The following is a 12,672-nucleotide window of genomic DNA, read 5'->3' on the forward strand; positions in this document are numbered from 1 at the left end:
TCACGTCACTTGATATTCCTATCCAGTTAAAATGCACACGAAACTGCCACTGCATTGCATAGACGAGCATAACTTGTTCCTCAAAACACGTTAAATTTAGGTGAACTACACACCCATCTTACGTATTTCTACCACCGATCGCTCACAACCCCATGACCAACTACAAAAATTGGTAACATGATAAATAAAAAAAACCCCATGACCAACTACAAAAATTGGTAACATGATAAATAAAAAAAAAAAGAAAAAAATAAATCATAACTGCAAACAAGCCGAATAAACTCAGCTAGACTCCATAAATGCACAAATACAGTCAACAACGGCGCACACAGCAACACAGCAACACAGCAACACAGCAACCCAGTAAAACAAAAAAAAAAAAAAAAAAAACAAACAAACTATACAGTACCTAGACTTGCTAACACGCTAAAAAAAAAATGAAAACAAATGAAAATTGCATACGAGCCAGGAAAGCACAAATACAGTACACCACGATACTGATTATATAAACAATGAATAACGATGGACACAATGACATACATGTTGACTCCATAGCAACAACCAATCTCCACAAAATACCGAAGAATGAAGGAAAGCTTGGGAAACTTCAGAAGAAAAATGACGCCAGACGAGAAAGACTGTGAAACGGAAATGATTAGAGGAATCCTACATTACCTTAATTATTCATCCTAAAAACATGCATAATAAAACTAATCTAATTAAAACTAGGAAAGATAAATAAACTCATTTACTAAAAAATCCCTACCATGCAAAAAAGGAAAGAAAAAAATAAAATCACATCCACACATCTAAACAAAATTCATGGATAAGATTAATCCTCACGTCCTCACCTAAGGATGAGTACTCATTTTATCCTTAATCTATCTATCTATATCTATATATATATATATATATATATATATATATATATATATATATTTGGATACCTAGAAAGCCGCGATTAGATGAGATAGATGGGAAAAGGAAGATTTGATGTTTGTATGGAATAACATTTAATGTTTAGGTGGTCAAAGTACATATGAAGTTTCTGTACTATACTTTTTTGTTCAATTTAGTCCTTCTACCTTAATTTTATTTAATTTAATCCCTGTACTTTAAAAAGTAAACAATTAAGGACAATAGCTGATATGGCGTTGCCATTTTATCTATCACGTCATCATACTTACACGCCAACTCATATATTATTTTATAAATATTTAAAATTACTTATTTTTACCACTAGTATATTACATAATATGTCCAAAATAAATACATAAATATCAATTATTGTCCTTAATTGTTTCACTTTTTAAAGTACAAGGACTAAATTGAACAAAATTAAAGTAGAAAGACTAAATTGAACAAAACGCTTTAATACAAGGATCTCATAGATACTTTGACCTGTTTAGGTTGAGATTTTTGCACTTTTAGTCCCACGACTATAGTGGCACTGGCAGAATTGATCCATGACTTTTGAACCTTGCAATTTTAGTCCACGACTATTGATTTTTTTGCAAAAATGGTCATTCTGGCCACTTTTCCGTCAAAATTTCACCGGAAAAAAAATATTCTCTATTTTTATCCGGGTTAAAATTGACATTTTACTTATCTAAAAAAATTAAAAGAAAATAATTGATATTTGACTACATACAATATTACTGGGCTACATACTACTGCCCCAGGCAGCAGAGTACATGTACCACTCCAATGCTGCTGTCGGATAACCCAACTAGCCCGGGGAACGCCACGGCCGCTCCGCCGCTTACTAACAGCCCTGCCTGCTCCAGGAACTCCGCCGTCTGGGGCAGTAGTATGTAGCCTAGTAATATTGTATGTAGTCAAATATTAATTTTTTTCTTTTAATTTTTTGAGATAAGTAAAATGTCAATTTTAACCCGGCTAAAAATGGAGAATTTTTTTTTCCGGTGAAATTTTGACGGAAAAGTGGCCGGAATGACCATTTTTGCAAAAAAAATTAATAGTCGTGGACTAAAATTGCAAGGTTCAAAAGTCGTGGATCAATTCTGCCAGTGCCACTATAGTCGTGGGACTAAAAGTGCAAAAAATTCTGTTTAGGTTGTAGGTTTTTAACATTTTATTAGGGGTTGAAGATAAAATTGGTTAAAGAATTAGAGTCCAAATATGATTGACTTTTTAATTTCCCTCAAAGCTGATGAATGGTGTGAAGCCCTTAAAAGATGAACTGTTTATTGCGTCTGAACCACACACAAAAACAGACAAAGCACGAGATTAGCTAAAAAAAAAAAAAAAAAAAAAAGGAATAAGGGTCAAATAGGCCATCGAACTGCATACAATAATATAATTAGGCCATTGAACCAAAAAAAAAACAATAATTAGGCCACTAAACTAAGTAATTTCATTCAATTATTCTAATTTTCAGATTTTGTAGGTTACTAACAGGTCACCCAAACAATTTAAAATATTATTTTAAAAATTATTATTTAAAAATAATAAATTAAAATTTTTAAAAAAAGAACCTCGTCTCTGCCGGACACGAAGAAAGTTTCTTCGTCTCCGGCAATGGAGACGAAGAAAGTTTCTTCGCCTCCGGCCAGAGACGAAGAATCTCCATGGCCGGAGACGAAGAGACTCTCCGTCTCCGGCCATGGAGACGAAGAAACTTTCTTCATCTCCGGCAGAGACGATTTTTTTTTTTTTAATTTTATTTTAATTGTAATTTATTATTTTTAAATAATAATTTTTTTAAAAATATTTTAAATTGTTTGGGTGACCTGTTAGTAACCTACAAAACCTGTAAATTAGAATAATTGAATGAAATTACTTAGTTTAGTGGCCTAATTGTTTTTTTTTTTTTTTGTTCAGTGACCTAATTGTATTATTGTGTGCAATTCGATAGCCTATTTGACCTTTATTCCAAAAAAAAAAAAAAAACAAATTATAAATTTTATTTACTTGGATTTGTTGACGAATTTTTCTTTTTTAAGCGGAAGGATTGCACACGCCTAGATCAGCTCGTAGAAGTTCGAATCTCGTTTTGTACAACGGCTTTGTGAATAGGTCTGCCAAATTTTTTCAGTGGAGATATAGTTTAGATTAATTTCTTTTTCTTCAACAAGTTCCTGTATAAAGTGGTGACGGATGTCAATGTGTTTTGTTCTGGAATATTGAACCGGATTTTTGGAAATGTTAATGGCGCTGGTGTTGTCATAGTAGATGGTCATGCAGTTTTGATTTAGACCATAATCAGATATCATTTGACGCATCCAGAGTAATTGTGTGCAACAACTTCCTGCTGCTATGTAATCGGCTTCCGCAGTACTGAGCGAAACTGAATTCTACTTTTTACTTAGCCAAGACACTAAGTTTTAGAGATAAAAAAAACAACCTCCACTTGATCTGTCGCACCTGTCTGTGTAGACCCAAAAACGATGTCATCAACATAAACCTGAGCAATAGTTAAATGTTTACCTGATCATTTGATGAACAGTGTTTTGTCAGCTCCCCCTCGATTATAGCCATGTTAAAGGAGATATTGTGTGAGCCTTTCGTACCAAGCTCTTGGGGTTTGTTTAAGACCATACATGGTTTTTTCTAGTTTGTACACGTAGTTTGGGTGATGTGGGTCTTCAAATCCCTTTGGCTGAGCTACGTAGATATCTTCGGTTAGATAGCCATTTAGAAAAGTCGTCTTAACGTCCATCTGAAAGAGTTTGATTTTTAAAGCACATGTAATATCGAGAAGTAGACGAATTGATTCTAGACGAGCAACAAGGACAAACTTCTCGTCGTAGTCGATCCCTTCAATTTGGGAGTATCCTTGGGCTACAAGACGTGCTTTATTTCAAGCTATGTTGCCAGAAGAGTCGGTTTTGTTGCGAAAGATCAACTTGGTACCTACAACATTGACATTTTCAGGTTTAGGAACTAAAATCCATACCTTGTTTCTTTCCAATTGCCTTAGCTCTTCTTACATGGACTTGATCCAGTGTTCATCTATCAAGGCTTCTTTAACATTTTTAGGTTCAATGTTTGACGTATAGCAGGCATATCCGGCTAGTTGAAGATAATCACATCTTAGCTTTCCTCTAGTCCTTACAGCGGAACTGGGATCTCCAATGACATTTTGAATTGGATGGTCTTTCTGGATGCGAGTTGGTATATCGATTTCATTCTGATCTGAATCGGATTCTGACTCTGGTTCTGGATCATGTTGAGCAGGTGCAGAAGTTGACGTAGAAGGCTCTAGACCTGACTTAGAGGATTCTGGACGATTTGGTTCAGGTTCTAACACTGATTCAGGTTGCGGAATTTCAACAACGTCATCAGGTTGATCCTCGACCACGATACCAATTGTGTGGGGGGAGGCTAGATTCGTTAGGGATAGTAAATTAAGTAGATAAATGTGTTAAAATTCTATACCTTAAGGTTTCTAATTTTGTAATTCCTATTTCAGTATTTTTTATTTCGTGGGCTATTTGATTTATTTGTTCTGTTACTTCTTTAAGCTATGTTTCTATTTTTATAATTTCTATGTCCGTATCTTTTATTTCTTGGGTAAATTCATGTTTCATTTTATGATATTTTTCTTGAAAATTACTGTGAATTTCTCTAAGAATTTCATAAGTCCTTTTTATTTCTACTAAAGCTTCTTTGTTTACTTTTATTCCTTTATCAAGTACTTTAATAATTTTTCCAGCTCTGAATTTATCCTTACTACTCATAATTTTAATCTGGGTGTTCTAAATGTTTAAATTTTTCTAAATTTTTAAATTTTTCTGTTAGACTTGTAAATATTTCCCTTCTTTTGTCTACTGCTCTTTTTTTCAAGTTCTAATATCTTTTTATATATTCTGTTTATATTGTTTACTGTTTGTTTGCATTTATCATAATGATAATTTTTCCTTGTCTGATTTTCACATGTTATATATTTCGCTCTATGATAATTCCGTATTTGATACCAATCTCTTTGTTCTTGTTTTAGCTTATTCTTATTATTAATAAATTTATCCCACTGTTTAAAGTTTTCAAAATTATTACTAGTTGAAGCTTCTTTGCTATATTCCATTTTAATATTTTCCAAGATCTTTTAAACCTTAAAAAAAGTGAATAAGTGATTATTTTTATTTAATACTTTCAAGAAATTTATAAGGCAAACAATATGAATAAACATTATATTGCAAGCAAAAGTAATCTTCAACCTAGAAATCATTTTTCATTAAATTAAAATTTCTATAACCTCCCATCAATTTCTAAACAACATACCCCTTCAGATATTACTCCTAAAAAATTATCAAACAAAGTTAGCTTAACTCATATCTGTGCAGACATATCAGGTCACCGGATACTCAACCCTTCCTACCCTTATGTTCCCCTTACTGTTCACTCAATTCAACACAACGTACGAGAGATAGGCTAGAAGCTGGGAGTCCTCAACGGATCATCCTAATATATATTTCTACACAATATATGGAGTGTGGCTAACAGATGTTTAATAATTTTTCTAGAGCTTTTATTTTCTTTGGGTAATATGTTTATACTCTTGATAGTTGGTTATAGAAGAAAGAAAGTTTAGAAAGCCATGAAAAAAGAAACAAGGATTTTTTGAAGAAAGGAACTCAACTGACGACTTATCTGATCTCAAACTTTTCTGATGATTTTTTTTATACAAAGAGGTTCCTTATATAGAAAACCTCGTAGGAAACTTACAAGATTTTTACAACTCCTAAGAGATAACTACTACATAAAAAGTCTTCAAACTAAGTATAATAAGATAACTACTACATGAAAAGTCTTCAAACTAAGTACAATAAGATAACTACTACATGAAAAGTCTTCAATCTAAGTACACACTAGTACAATAAGATAAGATCTATTAAACTGTCTTTATTTCTTCCTCCTTACATTTTGCCTTCTAGTATTTTTGTCTTCTTCTTCTTTTGTTGATAAGGCATTTCTTCTTGATCTTCATCTGAAAATATTTTTCCACTTGTCTTTGGCTGATTTTATTTCTTCTCTTGGGATTCCTTCCTTTAATACTTGCTAATATTGAACTTTCATCAGTAGTAACATGGATAATACAGCTTTAATACTCCTGATCTTCCTTGTTAATATGCTGCTAATACGTCCATTGGACCAGAAAATTTGCGATAATACGCCGCTTGTGCCAACCATGATAATATTTTGATAATAATTTGTTAATACGCCCGCTGGGCCTAAGAGCCATTTGCTTACTGTAGTTTTTAGGCTACATTGGGCCAGTTGATAATAATACTTGATAATACAGTCGATATTACATCAGGTAAGATCATACATCCTCAGCTCCTTTAAAAGGGATCTTCAGAGCTCGGACTTGCCTTGTTAGTACTTTGTTTTTTCCTCTGCTCGATGACAGTTGTATAGAACTTGATAGTAGCTGGATCATGCTTATGTTTTAAGTTTATTAATTTATTATGCAATTTTAATAAATCAGTTTGGATCATTGGTTATTACTTCAAATATAATATAAGGTTATTATTTCTTCCACTTCTCCTCCTTTACTATATCCTATTACACTAGTTCTTTTATGTCTTAACATATCTTCAATTCTTGATTTTAAAGTTAATATTCTCCATGCCCTTTTTTGACTCATCCATTCTTGAAATGTTTCTAATGTGCAAGAGATTTTCATATTTAAACTAGTATTATCTCCTTCTATTGTAATATTTCTTCTTATTTTAAATAATTGACATATTGACATATTACTGTGGGTTTTCCTAAGAAGTCTGTAGATGCATAAAAAAAATTGTATTCCAAATGTTCCACTTCCATATGTTTCCATCATTTTCAAAAGTGAATCTCCTATTACAGTTGGTAATTTGCTAATATTATACATATCTTCATTTACTATTATTTTATCTATAAATTCATAAGTAAATAGTTTATATACTGATGTAGGGTTTGCTTCTTCAGTGCATAAAAACCTAGGATATTTTGTTAATTTTCGTACTCTTAATATAGTATCATTAGACTTATATTCATAAAATTTATTTATTACTTCATAGACTTCTATTACTTGTGAGGGGTGCTTAATTTTGTCTACTATGGTAAAAGGGATTTTTGTAGTGGTGGATGATTCTGGTTGGTTAATTAATTTTGATGAAAGAGTTTTTAAGGGTTTGGTAGGGAAAACCCCGACCGACATGCCACGTGTTTTATTGTTGTTTATGCAGGTTTACAGGTCGGATATTCCTGAAGGAATCCGGTCGGACCCGACCGCTGCATCTCCCGACCGATGTCTTCAAACACCCGATCGATAGCCCTTGGATGAGAGAGCTGAGAAGAAGCACGTGGCAACGTTACGCGCTGACAGGCAGGGCTCGCGGGGTGGAGACACGTGGTTGATACGTGGGTTACATGCCGGCCGGCCGGAATTATGTCTCCGGCCTAACGGCTATAAATACCCGCGGCAGCAACAGTGTGGAGGACTTTTGGAACGATCGATAGGCTATTTACAGAGCAGCCCGACCGCAGTCAGTCGGCCCTCGGAATAGCCATTTTAGATTGTATTACGTCCTTTACCCGATCAATAAAGACTTTATTTGCTTTCACTTGATCGTGTTAACTTCTTTGACAGCATTACGTGGAATTTACACTATCAGGGTTCTAATACAGTTTTTACAGTGAGTTAATAATAGGTTCTTCTTTATACTCACTTAATATTTTAATAAGCTCTCCACATTCTGCTAGAGTTTTAAAGATTTGTTCATGTTTTTCAGTAATTTCTACTATAGCTTTCTTCATTTTTTCATTGAAACTTTTACTACTTGACATTTTTCTACCTGCTCAAAAAATAAGCTAAGACATTTTTAGTTCCAGATATAGGTTTAAACAGTAAAATCATAATAACAAAAGAAAGATTGACAATATCTTCTTCTTTTTAATTCTGGTAATGAATCTATTTTATTCATAATAAAGGCTCTTACTTGAGTATTATCTGTTCTTACTACAAATTTTACAGGTAATAAATGATAATGAAATCTTTTTATTCTTAATTTCACCGCTAATACTTCTTTTTCATTTATATGATAATTTTGTTCATTAGGCTTCCATGTTCCTGATCCATATCCTCACATTAAATATTTACCAACACTTAGAAAACCCTTACAAAGTTTAATTAAAAAAATCTAATATATTTGACTGGAAAGAAGAACATACTAATGCAATTAAAACAATAAAGAAAAGAGTATAATCTTTACCAAAATTAAGGTTACCAGAAAAAGATGATCAATTAGAATTATATACAGATGCTATTGATATAGGATGGGGAGCAGTATTAGTAGCTTATACTAAAGAAAATGTGAAAATATTTGATGTTTGGCATCTTACCTTTCCACAATTCATACAGAGTTTGACTTTATCATGGTCGAAGATAGACTCGATTTATGATATGACACGCAGTGTTTACAGCTTCTGCCTAGAACTTTTGGGGTAATCCTTTAGCATTAAGTAGTACTCGGCCTATTTCTTGATAGTGCGGTTTTTTCTTTCAACGACTCCATTTTATTGAGGATTCTTTGGTGCTGAATACTCGTGAGTGATTCCGTGTTGGTTACAAAATTCTTCAAACAAGTTGTTGTCGAATTCTCGCCCATTATCACTTCGAATACGAAATTGGTTCGTTTTTCTCATTTTGCAACTTTAGTCCCAAGGTTTTGAACGCTCCAAGAGCTTCAGATTTTTCCCTGAGAAATATTACCCAAGAAAAACCTGAAAAATCATCGACACATACCAAAATGGGTATCTCTTACCTCCAAAGCTTTCTGTCTGAGTTGGACCGATAAGATCCATGTGGATCAGTTCCAGGCAGTAACTTGTGTTGATGGTCTGTTGAGCTGGGTGAGATGTTTTGGTCTGTTTTCCAGCTTGACACGCACTGCATATGCCAGATGAGTTAATTTTGATCTTGGGTAGACCACGAACAACTTTTGTCTTTATTAATTTATCAAGAAGTCTATAACTTTGGTGTCCTAATTTTTGATGCCATAACTCAGACTCATTTATATTGGACCTGCAACAAAGAATATCATTTGTTAGAATATAGCAATTTTCTGTTGACCGCTTACCTTCCATAACACATTGGTTTTCTTTATCCATAACACTGCAGCTGGTTTTTGTAAAGCATATGTTCCAGTTTTGATCACAAAGTTAGCTGATACTTATAAAATTAGCATGAAGACCATTTACTAGCAGCACTTTCTTTAGCTTGGATAGTCCAACCACGTTTAGAGTGCCTACTCCAGTGACTTGGCCTTTAACACCATCACCAAAAGTTACTCCACATTTGCTTGCATTAACGTCACTTAGAAACTTTGCGTTTCCCGTCATGTGACGTGAACACCCGCGGTCAAAGTACCACTTTTCTTCTCTCCCTGCACTTTTAGAGTGAAACGAGACAAAACAGATACAATCAATTTTCTTAACCCAAATTTGTTTAGTGAAGGGCTTGATGTTCTTGTGTCTGAATTTTTTAATCCTTTGATCCTTGTAAAAGTAGTAACATTCGGGTCTGATGTGACCACACAACCTGCAATAATGACAAACTGGGTTATAGAGTTGAAAGGAATGTTTATTTCACCGTACTATACCATTGTTTTGTCCTGCCGAGCTAGTATAGATTCAGGAATATCTTCTGGATCTAGTCCTGATGCTTTGACAAAGACTGTTTTTTTCTTTTGAAGCACCCCCAGTGAAGCCTAGACCAAATTTCACAGAATATTTTCTTCCTGAATCAAGTATCTGGTCAAGTGTTGAGGTAGTGTCCATCATTTGGATTTGTTTTCTAAAGGCGTTCAGCTCCTGCTTTAGTGTATGTACTTCCTGTTTTAGTTTCTCTTCTCGGTCAGAAGCTGCTTTAAGCAGTAAATCCCTATCAGCTACTTGATTCTGGTACACTTTACTAGCATTTGTTAATATCCCTACTTCACTAGTCAAGATACAATTTGCTTTACGTAGGGCTTCCCACTTGGGGTACAATTTGTTAAACTCTACTTCATAAGACAAAGCAGTTAAATCTAAATCTTCAGCTGAGCGATAGTCGCCTCTCTCTGAATCAGCTATGTCTTCAAGTCCTGAACTCGGTGCAACACGGGTAGTGAATGCTACAAAGTTATCAGATATCTCCACTGCATCAGACACAACTGCGTCTGACTCAGGTTCATCGTCACTCCAGGTAATAGCTGACATAGATTTCTTGCGCCTTAGATAAGTGGGACATTCAGCTTGGACGTGACCAAAACATTCACACTTATAACATCTAATCCCATTGTTGTTGGATTTGTCTTTAGAATGCACTCGACGAGAGACAGAAGGCTTGTAATTTGATGAGCCAGACCTGGGGCCAGTTTTTGATGCATTTGATGTTGACCCTTTTTGAAATTTTTTGTTGCGGGAATTCTTTTGTGAGACCTCTTTCAAGATTTTAGAGAATTATTTAGTTAAAAAAACAACTGGATCATCACCTGGTTCACCTAAATCAGAGGCAACATTGTTTTCTTCAATAGCAAAAGCTACAGTTTTTTGTTTTGTTTTGTTTTTTGTTTTTTTTTTTCTTTTTTGTATGATCGGTTAGAATTTTCATTTCATAAGTTTGAAGGTTTCCCATTAATTGAGTAACAGTCTTTTTTTCCCAACTGTCATGTTCCTGAATGGCCGTGACCTTCATTCTGAATCTTGACGGTAGAGATCTCAGAATTTTCTTAACCAGTTTTGGTTGAGAAAACGACTCACCGAGGACCATTGCACAATTCGCCAATTCTTGCACATGACTATGAAAGCTCGTGACGGTTTCAACTTCATTCATCCGGAGTTCTTCAAAGTCAGACTCTACCAGTTACAGCTTGATTGTTTGACCAAATTCGTACATTTGTAGGTCAACTCAAGAGCTTCCCATGCACCTTTTACTGAATCAAAACCTGCAACTAAGGGAAATTGACTTTCATGTATCAAGGAGTAAATAGTATCAAGTGCTTTATCATTATTTCCCGTATTAGTTATTTCGATTTGGGACCATTTGGTTTCAGGTTTTGCCACTTGTGGACCGTCAGCGCTAGTCCCGGCTTTAGTCGGATGTGTCCAACTTGTTAGGACAAAACGCCAAACAAGTTCTCCTTGAGCTTTCAGGTGAGTTCATGTACGTGCTTTCCAATAAGTATAGTTGTCGCCTGCTAACTGAGGAAGAACCTTAAGACGTCCATCATGAAACACTCAACACACAGTGAGATTGAACAAAGCAATAAAATAGACAAAAGCACTAAAAACCGCTGAAAACTTGAGTTCAAAAAGCACGGGATAGCCAGATCGATAGAGTAATAATTTAAGTCTCCGAGCTTTGATACTAATTAAAATTGTACCGTGAATCCTGAATGCAAGAAATAACTTAAGTTTCTACTTGATTTTAATTTAGAGATTTACTGTACCAATTAATTAGTCCATTTAACGGAAGTAATAGCCATCCACTTATTTTGCAATAAATCACCACCACACCAATTACACTCATCTTCATAGCAATAAACCACCACCACACAAAATATATTGATCTCATAGTAATAACTTTGACCCATTGAACAAGCGGATTCCTCCTCCAAAATATACGTACGTTGGTTTCGTACATAACCCATGTGACAGTAGAAGATTTATCATATGATAGGTGACAGTCCAAGGCTTCAATCTACCTAGAATCTAATTTATTTGTCTAAACAAATTCTAATTTAAATTGTCACATAAATTGTCAATAAATGAAAGGATTAATGTGTACAGTTTTGTACACTTACATTTTCTATGGTGAAAGTTAGGCTAGCACGTACGTTTACTCCTCAAAGATTTTGTTTTTTTGTTGGATGGTGCATGAACCCTAATTTTTAAGGAAACGACTAAAAGGCCAGAATATAATGCATATCTTTTCATTGCATAGTTTATTTCTTGTGCATGTGTTTACGGGCTATTATGCATTTATGCAACTATACATAGATACGATTTTCATAGTATATACTCTTACGTAGTAGCTGTGAATTGAATTTTCATCCAAAAAAAATATTCTAATTAAACATTAAAGATGTATAGCCAAAACACACATTCATAACAATAGATAGTGGTGAATTGGGTTTTTCTTTCTAATATTTTTTTTCTCAATGCTTTTAAGGTTAACTGATATTTGAAATTTCAAAAATATTTTAAAAAATCAAGTCAGTAACTTCAAACTTTTTAGTGATCTTGTTTAATTAAATATGGATTTAGTGATTCTCATAGTGTCTACGATCGGCAAAAGTCGAAGTCTCTGTAGGAGCTCATCAAAATCTACAAACCAAGGGGATTTTGCGCTAATAAAATTGACACATTCTCCCGCTCAAAAATTTTGGGATTTTTTTCCCTTTTCAATTTTTTTTTTTTTTATTAAAAGTTAATGCCTTTAAAAGTTACAGATTTTCAATGAGTGTAATATTAGCTGTAGAGATTTTGCTTCACAATGACATTGTCAGGTAATTAATTAGTTACACTTACCAATGTGTTTACATTTACAAATTACAATAAAAACAAGCATGTTAAAGAATAATGGTTACAATTTTTGAATTTAAATTTTGGTGGGAAATATTCTATAAATACTACATGCCGTGCAGTGCAATCTCACATTTACATTGAAACCAAAGAAGCTAAGGA

The sequence above is a fragment of the Ipomoea nil genome, unplaced genomic scaffold (assembly GCF_001879475.1).
Source record: "Ipomoea nil cultivar Tokyo-kokei standard unplaced genomic scaffold, Asagao_1.1 scaffold1596, whole genome shotgun sequence".
In the NCBI taxonomy this organism is placed as follows: domain Eukaryota; kingdom Viridiplantae; phylum Streptophyta; class Magnoliopsida; order Solanales; family Convolvulaceae; genus Ipomoea; species Ipomoea nil.